General features: G+C 43.4%; 1 pseudogene; it reads right to left on the reverse strand.

Moving 5' to 3' along the window:
- Positions 1 to 1,831: 1,831 nt before the first annotated feature.
- LOC142592728 (PC-esterase domain-containing protein 1A-like) lies at positions 1,832 to 25,718 on the reverse strand (annotated as a pseudogene).

Consider the following 25,718-nt stretch of genomic DNA (forward strand, 5'->3'; position numbering starts at 1 on the left):
CAACGTGTGCTATAGTTTTTTTATAGCTCATATTTTTGTAAAGCACTAGCGAATATAGTTTTACAACTTTTCTATTTGCCTCCACGCAGCATGCTTTGCTCTTCAGTTTTTTTTTATTTGGGCCATTCGAAGTTCATTTTGAATGTTACAAGACTTCAAAGTTAAACTTGAGCAGAACACACTCTCGAGTTTGAGTCTATTCATTGCACCACACTTATGCAAACCAATGCGTACATAAGTGGCAAAGGATAGTGGGATAAAATTTGTGTTTCAAAAGCTTGCCAAGCCATACTATTTTATAAAACAAAACACAACTCAGTTTCAGAACTTCTGGGTAGGCCGAGCAACAAGGTTGTTCTCACAGCATTCGAATCATATGGAAGCCATTAACACCGTTAAGTGAAATCTGAGGAACTGATATTTTGCAAACCATTGCAGAAAATTAAAGATTGTGTAAAATTAGGACCAAATGAGATAAATGATGAAGGGCCTCATATTTGAAGCCTATAACATCACATTGCACAAGTTTTCAGCATCATACCTCAAAGATTCTTTGGAGAGTTTTGCGCGCATAAAGACAGGACTTCGAACAGAGAAGGGGGACACAACATCCCCATGTTGTGTGTCCCTCCATTCGATGTCCTGTCTTTGTGCGCGCAAAAGTCTCCAAAGAACCATGCACAACCAATTCGCCCAAAACGTAATGGTTCTACGTGGAAGAGTAAGATTTCAAGGAATTTTTTCTCGTAAGACCCATGGCTCCCTTTACCCGTGCCTCCTGTGATGCAAGCTACGAAGGAATTTCTCGACCTACCACAGAAAGATGAAGGCAGCCACACGTACCATATATGCGTGAAGCCTTCTGCCCTTAAGAACAAGTGGAAGGGTCAGACACTGGCACCACTGGCAGTCAGCGTGTGAAACGTAGGGGCCAAGGGCAGTACGTGGAAATGCGAGCAACAGTCAACATACGAGTGAGTAGAAGAGAAGATAAGCAAAGCTTTTCTTTGCGAACCTCGCTGGGTTTCGTGACCGTGGGTACTGCGGCCTGTGCCGAATAGCCAACCTATCACAGCGGAGCAGGTGTTCTGCTGGCTTCCTTACAGCACCACCAGATGGCATCTTCAGCGCCGGCCGTGTGGAGGAAAAAAATTAAACCAGAAAGCTAGCCTTCGCATATCAACGCCTGTGCAATAACGAGGAAGCAAACACTTTCTGCTGATAAAACAGATTTGAACTGAATTATGTACATCTGCGCACGTTGCCTCTGAAACCACGATGCGTTCAAGGCGCCCGTCCTACTCGTGAGTCAGCAACTCCGCCTAACAAAAGGCTCGGTACAATTTGTTTGCGCTCGTGTGTGCGCACGTGCGTGTACTCGTGTTTCAACTCTACGCGCTCACACATAGATTTGCTGTACAGAGATACCTACTCGTAGTATCTCAATTTGTTTTTTATATTCAGAAAACGGGCATCGATGAAACAACCTAGGCGCAAAACCGTGTTTATTCTAAACCATTTATTCATAAACATTCATATTTAAATTCCTTGGCACATCGTATTGCAAGGTATCCCGAAACACATTCCTGAACTTGTTTGGCTAGAAGCCATTGCTCTAGCTATCAGGCTTAGGCTGGCCTTGGTTGTTCCATGGTCCTGGTCCTTGATACTGGAAACGAGGCTGCCTTGCCATGATTCGTTTTGTGGCGCGACAGGAAAGGGACACAACCCACTAATCCGTCTGGCCCTCCAGTTGCCTCTGCGTGCTTTCGGTCGCTCGGATGGTGGGACCTCGATGACGTTCTTGATTACCTGAGCAGAAGCCAGTGACAAAGTTGGAATTGTTAGTGAATCATAGGCCTACCCTGAGGACTGAAGGCCTACATAGACAACAAGTGGCTCGTTCTTTTCTGATCATCTGGAGGTTTTGCACCTGTAGTGGATGCAAAGAACGCGAATTTGAGTGTAGAAAGCTGTACTACACTCAGATGCTATAAATATGTCACAAGAAACTTACCAAGCTTTGTTTCAGTAAAACAAAGCCTGAAAAAGTAAAAATTGCAGCTAAAAATTGTTTTTTGCAACAACGTTGTGAGGATGACCAGGCAAAAGAGCTGAAGCTTGCAGATTGAGGGCAACCTACAAACTCAGACAAGGCAACTTCATAGCAACTGACTGAAAGCACGCATTTTACTCGAATTCGAAAAAAAAATAAATGGTCTCCAGTCCACACTGTGAAGGTGGTTGGACAACGAAGCTATGAACGACGAAGAATGGGTAGCCCTTGCGACATAGGTTGAAATTATTCATGTGGTGGCATTCCCATGCACTTTACCCAAGCTTTTACCTTTAGCGTAAGACGTTTCAATGGCCTGCGACTTCGATTGCGCCACTACTTCGTGCACCTATAAAGAGTGCATCAGAGGAGGTTCGAAATTCGCCGCACCTCGTATGCGCACTGCTCCTGAGAGTCCTCACTATACATGACTTTCCCATAGCGCTGTCACAACACAAATAAGTTACTAGGCGGGTTCTTTTACGTATGAAAGTTAAAAAGAAAAAAGTATAGTTATGTCACTTGCAGTTTCATATGCTACAGTCAAGCTGCCGTCACCGCCGAAGCTTGCGCAACAGTTAATCTTTACCGGAGAACGTATGTGTGGAGCGCAACATGCTTCGCATTGCATGTAGGCGCAGGAGTGCCTTATCAATTATGTTGTTTGAATGCTAGTTTTGAGCTCCTTCTTTATTGAAACGTATGCTGTTCTGTATGTCTTATGCGGGATTCTAGAGTATGCATACACTGTTCGCTTCACTTTTCCAAGTGCTTGTAGCGTCTGCCTTATACGGGTATGAGACATTGCATTTTGGGGTATGAGCCATAGATGATAGTTTTCTGTCAACGTTATGCCACGAAGGAATCCCAGGATCCTAGCCATAGACAGCTTTGCTGTAAAGAAAAAGACCCTCATATTGAAAGACAAAAACCATGATGAGATTTCAGAAACAAAATTATTGCAGAAACATTTCGCACAACTTTTTAAAAAAGGGTACGTGTAGCAATGAAACGAAAAAACAATGAAAGGAGACTTTAGTGCGCTCCAGTATTGATCTTGGTCACTTTCAGAAGACAGTGCAAAGTACTCGGTGCTCCAGCGAGAAGTTCCATGGTATTATGAAAACAAGGCTGCAGGGATAATAACATTCTTCTGTTGGTACCACATTATGTGCCTGGTACACAAACATAACACAACAGTTATTATTTAATTTATAGACAACAAAGATTTTGGAATGTGTGACTGCAGAAATGAAGATGACTGTTCAAGCACGTCTATTTATGCCCTCGTCACACAGAAGTTAGTTCTATAGCCAGTAGGGGTGTGCAAATACGAGATTTCGAATCTAATGTCGAATATCAGAAAATTTGACAGAAACTTTTCTGCTCGCAAATGTTGGGCAATAAACACAGTGCTGCACATCCTCACCATGCTAATCACATTACAAGAATCTTGATAACTAGTATAAGTAACTTGGCCATCTATGAATCGAAATATATAATACGCTCTACTCTCATTAAACAGAAGACCAAATTAGCACGCCAGCACTAATAACAACCCAGTTCATACGTGGTCTGGAAAGCTCCAAACGGCACGAGTGACCAGCGAACTCGCATATCCGCTGAGATCAGTGTGTTTTCCAGTGGTTAATCAGCCAGATTTTCACACATGCTTCCATGCGTTTCATCAGTTCACGTAGCGTTTAAATCATTCCAATAGGTCCAGTCAGCCTGGTCGAACTTTGTACCAATAGAGATTACACACCACGAGAACACTGTGCGTGTTAGGGCACCAACCACGGCTGGGTCATTCATCGAAAGTACCTCAAATACAGTCGAAGTTTGGTGTAACGAACCTCGATGTAACAACTATTTTTATTTCCCGATCTTAGTTCCACCAAAATACGTGTATTTCTTTTTTCGAGTTCAATAAGTGACTTCGTGACACGGTTTCGATTTAACAAAGTTTTTGGCCATTTCAAGCATGTACTCAAAACCTGTACAGCTGGTAAATCTAGCAAATTACTATGGAAATGTCAACCGAGGAAAAGGTTATTTGCAAGCATCCTTCCACATGAAATTTCAAGTGGCAAAACACCATCGACGCACGTACACCGGGAGGCAATATGCAGGGAACAACGCTGCGCCATTTGTAGCATAACGACTTTCGGAGGCTGCAGGGTAGGCGACAGCTCGAAGCGCTCGGAGAAACACGAGAAGCGTCGATTCTCTCAGCGCAATGGGGATGGGGAACGGGCAAACCCGCAGTAACGTGATAAAACACGCGCTACAGAAGAAGGGGGGGGGGATGCGCACCTATCTGCCCTGTCTTCCTAGCATACGCGTCTCCTCTACCCTTGCTGCAGCTGTGCTTGGCTGTCCATGTGCAAAACAAGGCGCTGTATTTCGGAAGTGATCTTCGGCAAGTGCAAAGAAAAGCTGAGGTGTCTGGTGCCTTCCTGCGCATTTTGTTCCCATGTGTCGAGCGTTGGCGGTCCCTCACGTTGCGACAAAGTGTGCTTGCTCATCGAGTGATCGTTGCACGAGAGTATGCGACACCAATAAAGCTACAAACCTTATTTCGCGTAGTTGTCCCTTTACTTTCGCCATCAATGCTACACCTTTCCGGTGAAACTGCGACATTTCTTTGCCGAAGAGAACCTCAAAGATACTGCTCATGGCCCGCATATAAACAGCCATGCACATCTACAGTTGACCACAAAATTTTACGAACCATGGGATCTAAGGAAAAGGTGCACATCTCCACAACCTCATAATGCAACTTGATATTCCCATTTCCATCATCGACTAAGATATGAGAACAACACTGTGAGGTGCAGTTTTCCCAGCTATCCTTGTAGGCTGCTCGGAAATTCGACGCTTTCTGTGATACCACAGTCTGCGAACTTTTGTTGTTGACTGTACAGCAAGGTTAGAGGAGAATAGACATGCGCACTAGGGGGAGAGGGCAGATAGGCACCCGTCCCCTGCTTCCCTTCCATGTCTTCTTGCACTTATTTATATTTTACCCGCCGTGGTTGCTCAGTGGCTATGGTGTTGGGCTGCTGAGCACGAGGTCGCGGGATCGAATCCCGGCCACGGCGGCCGCATTTCGATGGGGGCGAAACGCGAAAACACCCGTGTGCTTAGATTTAGGTGCACGTTAAAGAACCTCAGGTGGTCAAAATTTCCGGAGTCCTCCACTACGGCGTGCCTCATAATCAGAAAGTGGTTTTGGCACGTAAAACCCCAAATATTATTATTATTATTGTTTATATTTTGAGGGTGCCATCTGATGACGGCTGCAATCACCAAACACAGTCAGCCATGGCATTCAAGATTTACAGCACTGGGCAGCGCAAAATGCTAATCTTGGACGGCGTGAGCTACGCTGATGCATTGCGCTCAGCCCTATCTGCACCGCATGCGCCGACACTCGTAAGAATGCTGTTATGGCCCGACCTTGCGATTTGTTTAGAAGTGATCACAGAGAAGACACTATCCACCAGGAATGTTCCTGACATTTGTGAAATAATTTTTTACTCCTAAAACTAAAACCTCAAATTAATAAAATTTACAATTTAAATAACTTTTTCGCTGCAAGTAGAACTTCAGTTACGCTGAAGTTTGAATGTATTCGAGAAATAGAATAATCGATACTTGATTCACGAATTGAATTATTTGAGCATTCTCCTATTCGAATCAAAATCAAATATTCGAGCACTTTCACAGCTCTAATTAGGAGATAATGACGTCCGAGACACAAAAAAAGACGTAGTGCTAAATGACAAACTGTCGCTTGCACATTATCATGATGAGCAGGTGTAAGAGAATAAATTGTACAAGGTTGAGTAGAAAGGAGGAGTAGTGGTGGTTGCGGGGAGTAAGAAGTTAGTTGAATGCTTTTTTTCTCACCTACAATATTTAAGGGAAGCGCACAGCGATTACTGCCTGCAATGTAGCATATCATGGTGTTGTATGAGTATGCAAGTCATTACAATGGGGAACTGAGTGGAAACCAAAGCGAAATCAGCCAGCCTGCAATCGTCACAAGGCCTTACCTTCTCCAGTACACTCTCTAATGCAGTGTTCGGGGCTGAAGGGTGACAGGTTTATCAAAAAGAAACATCTTTTGCAGACACCCTGGTCACTCCCTCACCCAGGCAAGGTGGATGTACAGACAAAGGTGGTACAAAGACATGAAGGTCGTACGCGATTTGACGTAACCGAATGTCCACAAGCTTTAGCTGTAGTATATTAATTACGCAGTCATTCTGTAGAAAGTGCCGCAGATCAACAACACAGCAGAGTGACGTTTCTATGACCGAATACCTTGCGCAACATCTGCATAATCACCTGCGAAGTATGAAACGAAGTTTAACATAAGCGAATTTCAGACAATTTCTTCTGGAAAGCAAGAAAACACCCGTCAAAACTACAGTGAGTAGGAACAGACTATAAAAGGCGACCAAAATAAAGGTGTACTTATTTTAGAAGAGTTACGGTTGCTAACGCCATGCAGTTTCCTACAAAAATCACTAGAAGGAACTCTGGCACTAATGTCTATGGAAGCCTCATAACGGCGGTGTTTGCATAGCGCACGAAAGTAGGAAAGGAAGGACAGAGACGAGTAAAGAGTGCTATGGGAGCTGCAATCATGGTGGTTCAGCTAGCATGGGAATGATAGTGAGCACAGTGGAACGTCGTTAAGATATACCAGGTTAAGCCATAGCTCTGCTTTAACAGTAGCCGAACTGAATCTCTCGACAGCGCTGCCATTGAACTTGATGCATTTCGCGATTGCCTATACCACAGTGTTTATCGTATACCTGTTGGTTAACGCGTAGCTGTTCCCTACGTAGCGAGGTTTTCGGGGCAATGCAGATTCAAATAGCACATTCTTATCAAAAGCACGTTGTAAAGCTGGCATGTGAAACAGACGCGCAACGAATTTGCAGTCGCTGCACCACCACCCTTGATCAAACACAGCCAGCGCAGGCCACACGGCTCGACCTGTGGTTCGACTTGTGTTCAATCTCTGAGGTGGAGCGCAATCGAGTGTTCTATCTCGGAGACATTGCTCACACACCCTGCCAGCTGTGCTGTCGGCACATCGCAAGCGCCCACCGCGAAAGGTGCTGGCCGCATCCCAAAGCATGCGATCGGTTGTTCGATGCTATCATTCATCTTGTTAGAAGCAACGCTCTCCTCGGCCGTTTCTTTTGTGCACTGGCTTTTCTCTGAGGGTCTAATGTGGTTTTTACGTTGGCACAGTAAGCAGATGTCATGTGTGAAAGGACGACAAGATGCCGAAGCGTTAAACCCTCAGCATCGAGGAGAAGCTTGATATCCTTTGCAGGATAGGATATGGCACAAAGAAATCAGCATTAGCTGGGGAAGAGACCTGCCATTGACAAAGGGTCACAGCGTGTGGAATGCAAGAAATACTGCTGGACAGTTATATGGCTGCGAATGCCAAAAGGGGTCATTTAAAGGAATCGATGCATCCGGATAACAAAAAAGCATCGGTGTTTTGGCTAAAAAAAAAAGCAACGTCTTAAAACGTTCCTGTCAGTGGGCCAGGTCCCTACTGCTTGAAAAAGCTAAGAAATCTGCCTTGCAGTTCAAGCATGAGGGCTTCGTTCGCAGCAATGGGTGGCTGTCAAGATTTAAGACTCGCTCCGGCGTCAGGGCAACGGTCGAGTCCAGGCACAGCAGGGGATGCACTGGCTCTGGAGGATTAACAGAATGGGCAACCTCTCCAGTTTCTGGGAAACACAGCAGGGGATGCACTGGCTCTGGAGGATTGACAGAATGGGCAACCTCTCCAGTTTCTGGGAAACTATATCACCGATGACGCATTTAATATGGACGAAGCTGCCGTTCTACAAGTTGCTGCCAGAATGGATTCTCGCATTCAAAGAGGAAAGTTTGTGCAGGCAATAAACACACAAAAGATAGAATATGTACTGCTTTTCTTGTGAACAGGGCAGGGAGTGAGAAACTGCCTCTCTTGGTGATGGGAAAGTCCAGTAAGCTAAGGTACTTTAAAGGTGGCTGAACTGCCATAGGGCATGCTGTATAGCAGTAACAGGAAAGCACGGATGATGGCCAAGCTATTTGAAGAATACACAAGGCACCTGCATAATTTTTTTTTGCTGGGACGAAAAGAAATGTTCTTGATGTGTTAGACAATGTGTCATTGCACGCTGAAATGCAAAAACCCCTCAGTGATAAAGATAATCTTATTGTCTCCCAACACAACCACTGTTGCGCAACCTTTGACAAGGGCATCATTTGAGCTGTAAAGCAAAACTACAAGAAGGACATGCTGCATATGATCCCACTTGCAATGGACAACAAGAAATCGGACTCAATCAACTTGCTCGGTGCCCTGCATTGCTCGCTTACTCATGCCCGCAAGTAGAACAGACACTGTTTTAGGCATACCAAGTTTGAACCGTGCACGCGCGACGCTGCAGACGTGGTATAGAGTGATGTTGAGGACGATGCTTGCGACAGCCTGTTTGCAGAGGTTCTAGGATGTTGACAGCAACGTTGAAATATGTCTGGACTTAACTTACGATGACACAGCTGGCACTGCTGCACTTAAACCATCACCGGAGGCAAGCAACGACGATGGCTATGACGAGATAGATGCAATGGCAGGTGTGCCATGCCCGGCAGTCACAAAAGCTGCAAAGGTGCTGGATGTACTAATGCACCTGACTGCGATGAAGAGCGGGCTGTTGAAGGTGCCGACACCAGCCCTGAACAAATCTGAGGCCACAGTTGTCTCATCCAGACCACCATAGTGGCAGGCTAACGTGTGATTTTTTTCATCGCATTTATAAACAAAAGCATCTTTGGATGTTTTTTTCAACTCAGTATACCTTAACTTTTGGGTAAGTGGCTGCAAATTTCTTGTCACCTGTTAAGCTGTACAAGCACTTTGCACATACCTTTCCTTCGTACCAAGCAGGTACGGTTTAACAAGGGTCTACCATACATGAATTTGCCTAACTTCGTCTTCCTGGCTGCAAATGGCTTTGCGACTTGGCAAACTAAATTTTCCAACAAAATACTATGTTATAAATGACAAATTGTGGCAATTATGCATCTTTTCAGTCTCACTGCCTTGTGCATTTAGAAAAATAGGACAGCTTTGATATTGAGGTCAATAAGGCAGCTAACGCTTACTTAGTAAACAAAGCCACAAGAGATTCTGAAGCCACAAGCATGAAGTTCAGACAGTTACGTGTGCTGACCATCAATCACATAGTAGGTGAATGATCACAGCACCAGAGTTCCCTCTCCCTCACAGGACCGACGAAAGTGATGGAAAAGTATCAAATCGAAAATTAAACAAGATTCAGAAAAAGCACCAAAACAAGTCACTGATTCATATGCGAGTATTTACCCAGCACTTGCACATCCCCAAAGCAAATGCGTGCCCACGTTATATGTGTACAATGTAGAAAACTAAAGCAGAAATTACATGAAAGCACCTTAAACAAGTACAAATCTAATGAGTGCCCAATCTTTTAGCATGAAAAAGGGCCACACGGGTCTGATACATGTTGCAGAACGACGGCCCGATTCCTACAGTCAGCTTCGCCGCAATACAATTGTATTATGCGGTCAAGCATATGAATACCGCGAGAAGAGCTTTGTATTCAACAGCAACCGCGCATGCAATTTTGAGCCAAATTTTCATGAAAAAAGGCATGCTATATGGTGCGCGTTAAAATCGGGTAAATACCGCAATCACACATTGTGAGCTACAGTTACTGCTCGAAAATCTTCCCAGGGCAGGCAAAAAAAGGCATTTTCAACGGGAGATGACACAATTTTCGTTTTGGTTTAAACCAAGTGGTTACCGACTATACTAGAATCAGCACTCGTTCTTCGTCTATCCTGGACCTTGTTTTCGTGTCTAATCACCTGTTGCATTTACTAATCGAATGTGAGACCAGTGATGGTATCTCGGACCATAAACTTGTAGTGCTGTCTTTGAGCCTTTCCGCCAACACTGACAACCATCCCCGCAAAAATGTTGTGTTAAGCTTTGCTAGAGCTGATGATTTGGGGTTCTAGAATTGCTAGAGGACTCTTATGAGAGATTCTCTGAACTTTATATGCACAATCAGTTGTGATTGTCTCTGGGAGTACTTCGCTAATTTGGTCATGTCTTCTATAAAGCTGTATATTCCTAAGCATATTAAGAAAACTAGCAATAGAAGCCCTTGGATAACTTGAGAAATAATACACTTAAAGAGATAATTGAAACGAAAACGTAAGAATTATAAAAAGAATCCTATTCGATGTCTTGGAAGGAATCTAAAGAAATTTGTGAAAGAATCCAAACAAAGGTTCTTTGGCATCACAATCCCATAATTTCTAAAAGCGGCACCAGGTAAATTTTGGAGATATATTAATCCATCATTGAATGCTTGCTCAATGACACAATCTAGGGAGCATCCTTCCTCTGAAAGTTTCAATGATTATTTTGCATCTGTGTTCACAGAAGATAACGGTATTATGCCGAATATTGCATCTCCATCTGAAAGGCCGCCTATTGCTGACGTTGAAATTTCTGGACAAGGTGTGCTCAACCTTTTGCTTCATTTGAACATAATGAAAAGCACTGGACCCGATAGCATCCCTAACGACTTTGTTTATCGATACGCCAAATGGAATTTTAAATAACATGCATTATATTTTTCGGTATTCACTTCATAGTGGTTTTTTACCAAAGGTATGGAAGCAAGCTAAAGTGATTCCTATCCTCAAAAGCGACAGTGCTGACAATTTAGCAAATTATCGCCCTTTATCAATTACTAGTACCTGTTCAAAGATGCTTGGACATATCATCTCGAAACATCTGTTAAATTATAATATTGAATATATCTTGTTATCTATCTACCAACATGGCTGTCGTCAAGGCCTATCCACAACATCTCTGCTCATCAAGTTAGCTAGCCCATGATCTTTCAGAAAATATCAACTCTCGGAGACAGACGGATATGATCTTCATGTACTTTGCGAAGGCGTAAACTACTAGGAAAACTTGATGCTATGTTCAAAAATGCTTCTATTACACAATGGTTCTCATCCTATTTTCTTTATCACGAGCAATATGTCCAAATTAGTGGTACAAGGTCTCACATTTCATTTGTTAAGTCGGGAGTTCCCCAGGGCAGTGTTCTGGGCTCTCTTTTATTCCTATTATTTATAAATGACCTCCCGAATGAAATAGACATTTCCATCAGGAACTTTGCAGATGACTGCATTATATACAATAAAATTGATACAGTAGGAGACCAGGATAAATTACACGCAAATTTACAGAAGATAAAGAAATGGTGTGATGAATGGCAAATGGTGCTAAACCCGTTAAAAACTGTAGTTATGACAGTCTCTAGAATGTTAAATTACCTAAAACTACTCTTATTTTATTAATAATCATGAACTTATAACAGTTGAGCAGCATAAATATCTTGGCATGATCTTCACAAGTGTTCTTCGCTGGAACCACCATATAGATTATGTGTGTGCTAATGCCAACAAGTCACTCTGGTGTCCGAGGCGTAATTTACCATTCGCAACTCAAGAAAGAAAACGTCTAGCTCATAAAAAATTAATTAGACCTATAATTGAATATGCAAAGGTTGTCCGGGACCCTTACATTGCTATAAATATATAAAAAATTGAAAGAATACAGCGTCTAGCAGTCAGATTCATATTCAATAAATATCGGCGGATGGACTCCCCTTTTCAACTCTGTGTACAGGCAGACCTACCGACATTACAGGCTAGAACTGAATACGAGACCTAAATATCTTTAGCTAGTAATTCGTCATCATGTTCATATTAGGTGTACAGACTTTTCTGAAATTCTTTCCGATGAAACCACTAGACACCTTCACTCAATGTTTATTCATCCCCCTGTTATTCATACCGATTGTGTCAAGTATAGCTTCTTTCCAAGAGCTATCAAAGAATGGAACACCCTGTCGGAAGAAGCCGTTTCATCCTCATCAATTGATTTCTTCACAATATACATTCGAGACACTCTTGTTTGTAACTAAAATACTTTACTTTGTATCTATGTTATCTTGAGCGGTCAATGCTGTTACCTCTTGGCATTATTAATTTTGTTTTATTGGCCCTTTTATATTCAATGTACAATTTTCCATGTACAATATTACTGATTTGTAAATGTTCGTATTGCACTCCTGCTATAGCCCTGTGAAAGGGCTGGCAGTATCTGTAAATAAATAAATAAATAAATAAATAAATAAATAAATAAATAAATAAAATGTTCAATGCATTCATTGTCCCCTAATCTTCGCCGAGACAGACGCTGCCAGTAAGGGGGTTCACCATTAGGGTCACCATAGGTTTCCAGCATGCATGTCCCAACTAGTCAAGTTGAAATTATCCGGCGAAGGCCAATTTTACGATCTAAATGAAATTTTGGGCCCACAGAATTGCATGGCCGCTGGCCCAGACCTTCCCTGAGAAACTGAAACAATTGCAATCAGAGTAAAAGTAATGGAAGTGTACCGTAGCAGGAAACTCTATATCTACCGCCATGAAACCGCCAGTGATGCACTTGGAGCTCACCTCTTTCCTGACTTCCTCCTCACCTCCAAGGATGGTGCCGAAGGAGAGCTCAGCAGGAAGACTGCTGCATTCGCCCTTGCTGTCCTCGTCAGTCGAGTAGTCAAAACCATTCTTTTCGGCCAACATGAGCTTCCTCTCTTTGTCCGTGATGAACTGGCCACTAAAAAAATGGGCAGAGTGTACACAAAGGAGGCAAAAAGCGAAATGGCCATAAAGTGCACCGAGTTGAAGACTCTACCATGGAACCACGTAACAATTTTTGAATAAGTGAATGAGTGAAAGCTTACATCTGAATTGAATTCGGGGGTTTTATGCACCAAAACCACAATTTGATTATGAGACACACCATAGTAGGGGAACTCCAGAGTAATTTTGACCACGAGGAGATCTTCAGCGTGCCCCCAATGCATGGGACGTGGGCGTTTTTTCATTTCGCCCCCATCGATATGCAGCCGCTGTGGCCCGGATTTGATCCTGCGACCTCCTGCTTAGCAGCGCGGCGTCATAGCTGCTAAGCCACCACGGCAGTTACAGCTCACATCTGCACTTGCCTGTTCAGTCACAATGGCGGAACACATGAAATTAGTTTGTGCATTTAGCACACTGCCAAACTCTGTTACTATTTTATTACTCTGTTCTGTAAAAACGAAAAGGCCAAGTCACGGACCAACAGGCTTTAATGGAATCCTGAACTATTCCTCGGGCTTGGTGAAAAAACGCAGCCCACGAATGGCATAGATGCTGTGCACATCTCAGCCAATTTTGGAAGTCGTGCGCAGCACGTGAAACTTACAAGTGGAGTGCGAAGTCAAATTTTCTCAAACACTCTCTATTTAAGAGGAGCCTGCTCCTCCTCTTCACGTGCTGTATTTCGTGATACAGCATATTCCCATATGTGGCTGCTATTGGCCAATAGCTTACATCAATCAAGAAGGGTATTTAGATGAGTGCACTTGTTCCTACTGTTACTGTGTACGTTTATTCACAAAGTTTAATAAACAGGCTGAAGTAATCACATATCTGCTTTCGAATTTTGATAACAATTGCATACTTCTGGAAGAAGCCGACAATCATCTGGTCACGCTTAGTCGTGGCCGCCCGTGCACGTAGTAATTAAACTTACTCCAGACTGCTTATGAGATTCGTAACTAAATGGATTTCTGAAAGCAAAATGCATAAAAAAAATCGTAATGTACAACTTAGGCACAACCTACAGAAATGATAGCATTGGATTGTAATTTGAATATACAATTTTGTTATGCGGAAACTCAAGCATGAACCCCTTTTCCAGCATTTCTACTATTCAGAGAGCGGCGCACCGAGCTCGTTTCCTTGCAACACCACCATCCAGATGGCACTCACCTTCACGCATTTGCAGTCCACGCAAGAGGACGCGTTGCTACCAGAAAGCTTGCTTTCGTGCATAGCATTCGCTGCCGGTGTTTCCCGCTATACATTACGGTTACATAAGCTGCAGTTGTCGGGATGCAAGAGAAGCAGTCAGGGATCTTTGAATGCTATCACGATGCGCTCTTATAGGCGAAGTTCTACTTTTGTTATCCTTTTGAATACACATTTTGTTCGTCGGTTCATTTTCTTCCATTCTTCTACTTGTCAAGTTAAGCTGCACAGCAATGTTGCCATTTGCTTTGTTTAACTTCATTAAAAGCTCATTTTCTTAGTTTATGCTCTGATCCAAAGAGTGCTGCCGAAGTGTGACAAGTGACAGTACATGATAAAAATGTGTACTTAGATTGCAACTACGTAACAATAATCATGTATCAATTCGTCATTTATTGACTAGTTATTTTTACTATCAAGATCTTCTGAAAGAATTTTATTGCTATTGCAGCACAAGCATTTGTTTCCAAGTAATACAGCTTCATTGTGCAAATCTGCCTTAAAAACAGCAATGCCTAGTAATATGGTCATTTCACATTCGACTGTCCATATTATAGGAATGCTTAAGCGCATTATTTTCCACCTGTCGAACAAAACAGCGAGTGTCATGCAACCTAGTTCCTGTTGGATGGTACACAAAATTATCACACCAACATGCGGTCATAACGCATTTCAAAACAATCTCAGGCTACAGCACGTCATGACCCAGTGAGGCAGCTTAATACCGTATTTACTCGAATAATGGTCGCACTCGCATAATGATCGCACTTCTGAGTTTTGTCGTGAAAATTCTATTTTTGTTTCTTTCCCGTGTAATGATCGCACCTCGAATTTGTCGCAGCGATATGTCGTGTGCCAAGTCTGGCTATGATGATCGCGCTTACCATCTGCCAATGATTCTCGAAGACATACCAAGCGGTCTGCACGCAACGCACCAAACATTCTTAAGCAGACGCCCCATTCCATTCTTTTCATCACTTTCCGCACTTCCATGTAAAGAAGCTACAACCAAACTTACCTTGGCTTTATTATTTGTAGGCAACATTATGGTTTTGGTCAACAACAACAACAACAAAAAAGGCGCCTTTCGATTCTTCTCGTCTGCACTCGTGGGCATGCAACAAATCGTGAGCGGTAACAATAGTGGCCACGTTTACACTGAAACATTAGAAGTATACTCTATGCATATGCCGATGCTTGTAACACAGCTAGGATATTCGCCCACCTTAGCGAAAACGTGCCATATTAGGATAGTAGTGAAGACAAATGCCGCAGTTTCCGCAGCATATCATCCATGTGTTTCCATGTAACCGGCAGCTAAGCGTGCCCATCTGTGTTTCTGTCCCTTCAAAGTGAACATGGCTATGTTAATGTCGCAAACTTGCCCATATTAACGATATTATTCATTACTGATATGGAAAAAATTTCAATGCATGTAATGTACTCATGAGAAGAAAAAAAATCGCAGTCTGTGCGTTCGGCTTGCTTCGCCGGCTGCCATTTTTGTTTTAGTGTGCCGCACTATTACAGCGGAAGCTGCCTGTTTGTTGACCTGTCGTCATCCCGCAGCAAACGTGGGATGAAAAAAAAACTATTTCTATTCAAGAGAAATTTAACCAGCCTAATGATCTCACCACTGAATTTGCGTCAATTTTTTTGACAAAATAGTGCAATCATTATTCGAGTAAATACGGTAGTGTACTTGACTGTAAACTATCAAAATTATTACTTTCTTAAATATTAACACATCATTATGCATTTTCACAGTATTCTTGTTCACAAGACTCTGTGCTGCCTACTAATCAGTCATACACACATGCGCTGGCAACGCATCCCTAGAAGTGGGCATAGAAATAGCGGCCGCTATGTCTGGCGCCGCTGTTTACTTCACCCTGCATGGAGCGATGTGTGAGGAGGACATCGATGCGTCCTAGTATGGGTGGAGACAAGTGCGATCTCGTGGGGTTGGAAGAAACCCAGCGACACGCGAGGCAAGACCATCACAAAAGCCGCGGTGCCCAGAAAGTCAGGAGAAGAGGCAAAGAAAGCTTCACTTCGAAATGGGAAAATAACATCCACCTTACTTGTAGCATGAAGCCACAAAGGAAATTCATGTGGGTTTCTCGAAAATAAATCTTTGCATGCGAAAAAAAAATTCGTCCTGGTCCAGGAATTGAACACGTGACCAAAACCCTCCCAGAGTGATTGCTCTACCATCTCGGCTAACCAGGAGGCTCGCCGATTGAAGTGCGAGGCGACCTTTCTTATAGCACCGGGTTTCCTCTGTAGTTTCCTGCGACAGCCAGGTGGATGTCTATTATACCTTTCATGCACCTTTCTCCACATTGCTGGCTTCCACAGAACCGATCTGCCATATTCAGCTTCCATCACTTCGAGTTGCAGATTAATTCGCCCTCGCACTGCAATTCGCAAGCCTCCCAGTTAGCTCAACTGGTAGAGCGACCCCACCAGAGAGCCGTTGGTCCCAGTATTAATCTCTCGACCAGGACGAATTTTTAAACTGCAAAGTTCTTTTTTTCTGTGAAACCCATAAGGATTTCCTTTGTACCTTTGTGCTACAAGTTGGGTGGAGGTTTATTTTCCTTCTCCTAAGCCTTCCTCCGCCTCTGGGATTTCGGCAGACATGATTTGCCCCTGCAAGACCTACGGGGCAATAATAATGTTCTGACGACACTGCAACTTTTCCGCTCAGGCCACTTACCCTTCTGGTAGGTTGAAACCCCATGATAGGGCAATGTGTGTGAGGACCAGATTGGTACAGAGCCGCACAGCCAGGGGCAGCCAGTGGATTCCGTCTTCGGCTCGATGCTCCAATAGCACGCGCAAGTGGTAGTGGACGTCCACTACATCGATTCCAAACTTGTCAGCTGTCTACAAAATGGACAGAAGTAGGGTGCACCAAAGTGTGCGAGTGTTACAACAGAAGGGAAGGCAGTAGTCCTTAGCTGGGCAGAGTGCCTAAAGAGGCGCTAAACAATTCAAAGTGAAATCCAATTATTTCGTTTAACGACCAACGCAACAGAGGCTCTGTGACATAACTCACACAAACCACAAACACGAAACAAAACAATCATAATGACACAGGCAGGGAACTTTTCGCAGCAATTATGTCTCATAGCAAGTACTAAATAAGCCAAGGGCAAGTTCTTCTGAAAGAAACAGACATACCTGCCAGCCTGTCAAGTTAAAGATGTGTAAAAGAACCCAGACACAACAGGGACAGAGGTGGGGGGTGGGGGTGGAGTAGGTGAAATAACAGGTATCTTTCTAATGTTTTCCCTGAGCACAGATGCAATACAGAATATACAGTAGAACCTCGTTGATACGTTCCCATTATGTACGTTTTCCTGGCGCCAACGTTCGCATTCGTGAACACAAAAGACGACCTCATAGAGTTACGCTCATATTTAAGCGCAGCTCGTAAGCGCCCATTCCTGCGTTGAGTGACGTCGTTGAGCCTCGGGGGCGTAACCGTGCGAACGAGCACAGCAAAAGATGATAGCAAATGCGGAGAGCAGCAAAAAAGAAGAGTGTGCGAGGAGGAAAGGGGAACAGGACGCTACAGTGAAAGCACATGGTGGGAAAAAAAGCGGAGCGGAGACAGCCTGTGCATGAACCGAGTTTACGGCAGGCCATGACCGCTGCAGTCATGTGGGCGATCTTATCTGCCCTTCTGAAGAGGGGGGGGGGGGCGGCACTGCTCCTTCATGGGGCAATTGCGAGCGGCTATGAGTAAGGCTTAATGTGACGCTCCCTTGGGTGTTGTCACTGCTGACACTGGTGGCACGATTTCCCCACGACGAAGGGTCACTCTCGTCACTGGCGGAACGAAAGCTTGAGAAGAAAAGCGTAGTGCTCTGCAAGACAGGCAACGATGGCTACTACATGGTGCCAGAGTAGCACACGTCGTCGGTACGGAAATAAAGCACGTTACTCGCAGCATTCTCTTCTGCGTATCTATATAATCATAATACAAAATATTAACATGCGAAATGAAAACGCTTATAGAGCTGTGCTCAAATTTTGCATGAGGGTGTAGCGCAATCATTGGAGAATTTTTACCATACTGTATTGTTGCACTGGTCCATTTGCAAAAACAATTATTTGTAATGTAGAAAGCTTATTCTGAATTAGAAAGTTTACATGCGACTCAATGCAGCAGATTTTGGGAGTTTTTCAATGTATCAATGGGTGGAAATATATGAAAATAGGATAAAATCTGTGATGTGATGCAGACATATTGGGCTTCGCAGTTTAGTCCCAAAAGTGAAGAAAGCGAAGATCCCTGCTCTTTTCTCTACAATCATTATTACATCTTTACCAGTCAAAAAAATATTCTGTTCTTGAACAGCATGCCTAGACTAACCTAACGTTTATCTTACACTAAAGAAACTAAACCAACTTGTATTAACGAGTAATATACTGAATCGTTTTCGTAAATCTCGTGCAAGACGTTGAGAACAGAAAACAGACTAAAATTGAATTTTTAACATTTTGCATCTAGCCAACATCATCAGTAAGTCAGTGCCAGGCCAAGCATTTCGAAATGCTTGGCAATAATTGGGGCAGTTTGCTGCAGTAAAATTACTTCGTAACTCTCAAAGTTCAGCCTTGGCTCTCTAAAAATAGACTGCAGCCCATCTTTAGTAATAATCGCCTTGGCCTGAGCATATGCCATTTCATGATGAGAAGTTGAAGTGGTGGGGGAATCGCAATACTGGACTGCCACCTAGTATTTAGTTTTTGCATCTTTTCTAGCATGGCATGGCTTATCTTAGGATAAGAGTGGCTTTTATGGTACTGTAAGAAGGTAATTAGCCCTTTATGGACAAGTGCTGCCTACAGGCAACACACCAGACAAATATTTTTTTTTCCTTTTTGAGTTTCGGTATTGAGATCAGTTTCTGGCTAAATGCCTCCGGCCAACACTGAATGACAAGCAGCAAGCGCCATTCATTAGATTAGAGCAGGGACGTCGGACGAGGAAGAAGTTCTGCAGGTGAGTTGCTTTCTTGTGAGAGGATGATCAGAGGAGACAGACCTATGCAAGATCCTCGGCTGCAGAACTGTTAGTTCCAAACGAAGCCATGGGTGGCTTGGGGTAAAGATCCCTTGCAGTGTTTGGCCTAGTGTTTCTCCCCTTGTGCTTTTCCCCCTAAACATTTCCACAAAGTATTTTTTCTTGATGTTAAATGTGCTTATTACCGGTGTATATTGCATATAGAGATAATCCTTGCATTGACATGTCTCGTCCTGAAAGAGCAATTAACCAGTATAGTTCAACTCGTCCTGCTCCTCCGTATCCCAAGTGCATTTGTTACCGAGAGGCTACATGGAGCACTGCTCACCTCTCTGCAGAAGGAGTTTGCCTCAAGGACGTGAAATCTCAGCGAGTACTTGAGGAACTCGAGCTGTGGTATGAGGAATCCTCCTCGCACGTCCTGAGCCAGAGGGGCCGCCGTGAGCCAAATCACTAGCGAAGTTGGTGGGAGTATTCGCTTCAGTTCGGTGAAGAACACGGCCAGGTTTGTCTTGTATTCTTCGACGCCATTAGGCCCCCAGCTGCAGATGACAAATGTGGCCTTGTGAGGGTACATTTCAAAACGAAAAAACGGGCAACTCTGTGCAGAAAACAATTGTGGAGGAAATGGCAATGGAGGCAGTGTTAACGCAAGAAGAAAGAAGCACCTAATTATTATGCCCTTGTTGACCTAACCTTGATGTAATGAGCCCATGTAGTAACAAATTATTGGACAAAGATGTAAATCTCAAGTGCTCCTTGCATTATCATCATCATCATCATCATCATCATCATCATCATCATCATCATCATCAGCCTGGTTACGCCCACTGCAGGGCAAAGGCCTCTCCCATACTTCTCCAACAACCCCGGTCATGTACTAATTGTGGCCATGCCATGCCTGCAAACTTCTTAATCTCATCCGCCCACCTAACTTTCTGCCGCCCCCTGCTACGCTTCCCTTCCCTTGGGATCCAGTCCGTAACCCTTAATGACCATCGGTTATCTTCCCTCCTCATTACATGTCCTGCCCATGTCCATTTCTTTTTCCTGATTTGAACTAAGATGTCATTAACTCGCGTTTGTGCCCTCACCCAATCTGCTCTTTTCTTATCCCTTAACGTTACACCTATCATTCTTCTTTCCATAGCTCGTTGTGTCGTCCTCAATTTGAGTAGAACCCTTTTAGTAAGCCTCCAGGTTTCTGCCCCGTAGGTGAGTACTGGTAAGACACAGCTATTATATACTTTTCTCTTGAGGAATAACGGCAACCTGCTGTTCATGATCTGAGAATGCCTGCCAAACGCACCCCAGCCCATTCTTATTCTTCTGATTATTTCCGTCTCATGATCCGGATCCGCCATCACTACCTTGCATCAGCATGTAACGAATACATGCTTGCAATGAAAATGGGTATACCAAAGGTGTTTTTTGCTCGAATAACGAGGCTCGAATGTTATTATTTATTTGATAATTATTGTCAGCTTGACTAACAGGCCCTGTGTAGGAGGGGGCGTTACATAATATGAATGTTTTTTATTAGACTTGAAGTACACAAATGGTTTAGTGGGTCAGCCAAAGTCAAAATGGGGTCATTTCAGACTACACAGCAGTCGGCGATTAAACACACTATTGCATCTTCCCAAAAGAAGCATAACTATACAAAACGTATATGCAAATCACACACACCACACACACACGCAGATTAGGCCAAAGCAGCGAAATTTTTACAAAGCTATTTGGCACTCAACAAAGAAAATATCGTGTCAGACAGTAAGAGGTTCTCAGAATATAGTAAATATTTACAAAATAGTCGTACCCTGTGTAAAGTCTCTGAATACAGAATCTGTGATTGGACCGAAACAGTCAAACAGGCCCTTGTGGAATTAAGAGGCAGTATTAAAAAATGACTGCGAATCAACTGTTTGAAATGGACTCAGCATTGTTAGATGATGGCAAGTGAAAGTTAAACAACAGCCACGAGCTCTGCGAAGGGCGCGGAGTACGGGCAACATTTAAATTGATTCAATTCCGGGATGTACATTCCAAAACCACAATCTGTTTATGAGGCATGCTGTAGTGGGGGAGACTCCGAACAAATTTTGACTACTCGGGGTTCTTTAACGTGCACCCAACACACAGCATAGGGGCATTTTTTGCATTTCATCCCACGACTTCGTTCTTAGCAGTGCAACATAGTAGCTGCTAAGCCACCACGACGAGTTGTGCACCAATTAAAAGTATAGTTTCGAGAAAAAATTTTATTGTGCAGGGGGGCAGGACAGTTACGGAACAAACTGATTGCATATCTAAACATGCTGTAAACAAGCATGCACGAGGTTAGCTTGTGCATTGGATAAGAAATTATAAAACGCAAGTTCCACGCGAACCAAGCCATACTACAAGATTGACTGTGATCAAGGGTGCTAAAATAAGGAATATCGCTGAAGCCAAAATTTCAATGAGAGGACTTGTTTTTTGTCAGGACTAAGACAATCCTAGGTAATATTTTGCATTTCACACCGAAGTACATAACATCGTTTCAATTATTAAGTAACAATAAACAATTCCGTTAGCAGTAATGACACGCAACTTTGGTATGACAAAAAGCCTGATAGTGCTCGAGGTGCGAGTCAAATGTAAGCAGGAAAAAGAATACACTTAGACCTCGATATAACGAAGTTGGTAAAATGTTCAATTTACTTTGTCATATGAAAATTGTGTTCTGTTGAAGTTTGTCCTTTTATGCAAATAAGTACAGCCACCGTTCGATTTTTCTTACACGGAAAGGTCCCGCAGACTTTTCCGAATTATCGGGCAATCGAAAAAAGCAAATTTCATGCAGACTTTTTCAAGCAAAAATGTACTAAAAAGCAGATGTGACTGAGATACAAGTGTGAAATCAAAATGTAAATAGTGATGAGGTAATGTCATTGGTTTTAAGACTCTCGCAATCCAATTCTCTAATCAACAAGCCGCTGCCACTGTGGAAGCTATGGTAGCTTTGTGCCTGCTCTGCAAATTTGCTAGGCTGCCATGGTTTGCAACGCATGTTTAAGAAATGCATTTAAAATGCTGCAGACAGCACCAAAGCTGAGATCCCTTTGGCTCATCCTAGAGATAATGAGACCTCCAACAGCCATGAGTGATGCCCAGTACTCTGTAGCTCGGATGCAATCAATTTCTTTAAAAGTAACTTAGAGAGATGTTCTTTTAACTCTATCTAAGCGGTTGTAAAAAGTTCTAATTTCTTGATTTTTTCCCCTATTTATATTGTTTTCTCATTTAGTCTTTGTTCATTTGCCTTTCATTTCAATTTCGGTGTAGCAGAATCTTCAATGAGCAGCCAGACTTTGCACACTGTTGTAGATAATAAAAAAAAACAATTCAGAACAAGCGGCCATTACTCCCTGTCTAACTGCCGAATACTGGTAAGCGAAATAACAGGGATGATGCATTTATAACTTCTTGAAGTATCGAAAGCAAAGTCTGTTACATTTGCAGGCATTGTAGTTTTCACGCTGCGCCGTGACAGAGACTGGTCTTTTCTGTCAAGAGCTGTCGACAACATACTGAACTCATGTTCTAGATAACACAAGATTGCTATGGCTTACCACCATAGCAATCGACATAATATAAAAAGGTATATAAACGCACTGTAGCACATGTAGGTGAACCCCATATAACTAACCTTCCCATTTTGCCGTGGCACTGTAACCAACTAATAAGTGTAGAGGCCCACCACATTTAAGAGATTAAAAAGCTGACACAACAGCCCGGCATTAATAGCTCTGTCAACAAAAAAAGTGCAATCAACACCTCATAAGTTCCTGCGAGCATTAATATGGCATGATTGAACTATGGGGTTTTATGTGGCAAAACCGCCACCTGATTATGAGGAACGCCGTAGTTTGAGACTCTGGAATAATTTTGACCACTTGGGGTTCTTTAATGTGTACCTAAATATGAGTACATAGGTGTATTCGCATTTCGCCTCCATCAGCTTGGCATGATATACCAACTTTTGCACATTCCTCGTTGCATCATTGTCACTTGGTTTTGATAATACTGCTTTTTCCAATTTGTTATACTTAAGCATTTAGTTCTGAATAAGAAAATTCAGAAGCAAGAACAGCACCTGTAGGATCATTATCTGAATCTCACGCAATGCAAGATTAAGTGATAGCCCAGAATTTTAAGCTACAAGTTTACTTTTAGACACGCTGCAAAGACACCATGTTTTCCTCTCGACTTCCGCCACAAAGCCGCTGGGCGAAAATCATGGGAAAGGAGCTGGACTCTTGCGGAGCCACGAGGCAAAGTTTCAGTATTCGATCTCTTCTGGTAAGAGATTGAAAACCCATTGTATAGCGAACTTCTATATTGGGTCTAGTACACCACTTGACCAATGCCCACTGACAGAAGCAACGAGATTTGGCTGGGGTGCTTGCTGCATCAGTGAAACAAGCTGCAAGTTTCTTTTGCGATAGAGATGCATGGCATAGCACCACTGACCGTGTGATGTCCCAGAGGCAAGATCCGACGATGATTACGTCTGGCACGAATTCGTCGACCATGCCTTCCAGGATGGCTTTTACGTAATCATTGTAGACTCTCGTAAGGAAGTAGAACGCGATGGTTGTCTTGTCCATCTTGAACAGCCGCTCCTCTTTGTAATCACGACCATTGTGCTTCTTTCGTGGCAAACGAGGATGTCTCTGAAGGAACTCTCTTCCATCTGAAATGTTTTTTTCAGTCAGATACGCACCAAAGAGACAGTTAGGCTCGTACAAAACGGCCGACAACTGATCTGCACTCTCTTCCACCTAAAAATTTTTTTTTAATAACTCAGCTCATCAAAAATTTTATTCTCATTGCACGCTAAACATGCAGATTATTGCCAAAATCTGGCTGATAAAACATTAACCACAGTGAGAGTAAGTGTCTCTGAACATAAAAGGAGTTAGCTGCTACAGTACAATGAGGAAGAGTGCGTGAAGCACATGAAGTTGCGCGAGAATAATAAGTGGTCAGATTTAACATCCGAGAGAAACAGCTGGACCGACAAAGACGAAGCAAAGCAGGGCTCTGGAAATAGTATTGGCCACTTTTTTTAAAGGGGACCTAAATCTAATGGCGAGTACCAGCTGATCAATATGCAACAACTTTTTATCTTGATGTTTTATATTGCCTTACTTTGCTCCAGATAAACAAAAAAATCACATTTCACTCTTCAATTTCGACTGGTTTTGCGCTGATCGTTTCGCCGTGCCCCTCTCCCCACCCCCTCGCCCTTTGTTTATCTTTCTTTCGTTTTTTATTTGCGCCACCTTAAAGGGTGCCCGTTGCTTTCGTGAGGGCGAGTTTGGATCTATTTTTGTGTTAGCTTTATGGATTGACACACAAGAAAAAGAAAAAAAAGGAAAAAAGAAACTTTTTCTTGCTTTTTTTTCATGCTTTCATAATTGCGTGCAACGCAGCTGGTTCCTTGTGCCAATGGGAGTCATTTAATAAACAAGTGAAGACCGAAAACGCGACACAAATATCTCTGGTTTCCCGAACGCAAAGCGCTCCACGACGAACTGGCACGCGGAGGTTTGCTTTCTCCTGGAATTGGGACGCGTACCACGATCCGAGCGCGCGCTCGAGTACCCTCGGCGAACTGTTGCACTCTGAATACGTGGAAACAACCTTCGACACACGCGCGTTCTTGCGATTCCAAACGCGTTCGATCCAAATGAGGCTGTAGGAATCGAACGCGGCCGCTGCACCGTCTACACTGCCGGGCCAGGCATATCTCCAAGTTGGCATGCCTACTAGCTGCGTCAGTCAAACTTTTCCGCGTAATTTCTTAGTTTGTATGTTTCATAGTGGGCAGGCGGGTGCCATCGCACGCCGTTTTATGCCCATCATCTTGATACACAGAAATATCAGGAAAAAGTGAGGGGGGGAGGCATACCATATTCCCCCCCCCCCGTCACCGCGACCCCCTTCCTCGTTGACCCGTCTACCAGTGCTTGCAATTGCCAAAAACGAAACCACTTGGAACGTGTTTGAGTTCTTAAAACTCATATGAGCCTTAGAACGCGATAAATGCACAGCCAACTTCACTACTGTACGTGGCCAAGAGAGCGGCACAAGCCCTATGAAAGAGATGAAAAATATGGAACGGCACGTACTCAGTCGTTCAAAGATCGCTTACCTTCAGTTTTAACTTCTGGTTTGAGACGAACTGGTTGTGCTGGTAGAGGCAAACCAGGTCTTTGTAGATGGTTCTTACGTCTGACAGGGGCAGAGCAACACTTATTATAGCAAGCACATGAAGAAAACGAAATGGTCCGAGTACTTACTTGAACAGCCCATCAAAACAATGCGCTTGCCTTTAAGCAAGGAGCGCACGTCTTCGCTCTTAAATACTGCCGGCATCTTCAATGACAGGAAACCACTGAAGGGACCAACAACAGCATGGAAACGCGCTCCGACTTCGACCGTTGGTGCTTCTTGTCAAACGAACGCGAAGCACGGACGCACACGGCACGCGCTGTCAGGTGATTGGCGATCATGGCGACGATGAACATCCGGGCATCACCG

This window comes from Dermacentor variabilis, chromosome 9, assembly GCF_050947875.1.
Source record: "Dermacentor variabilis isolate Ectoservices chromosome 9, ASM5094787v1, whole genome shotgun sequence".
Classification (NCBI taxonomy): Eukaryota; Metazoa; Arthropoda; class Arachnida; order Ixodida; family Ixodidae; genus Dermacentor; species Dermacentor variabilis.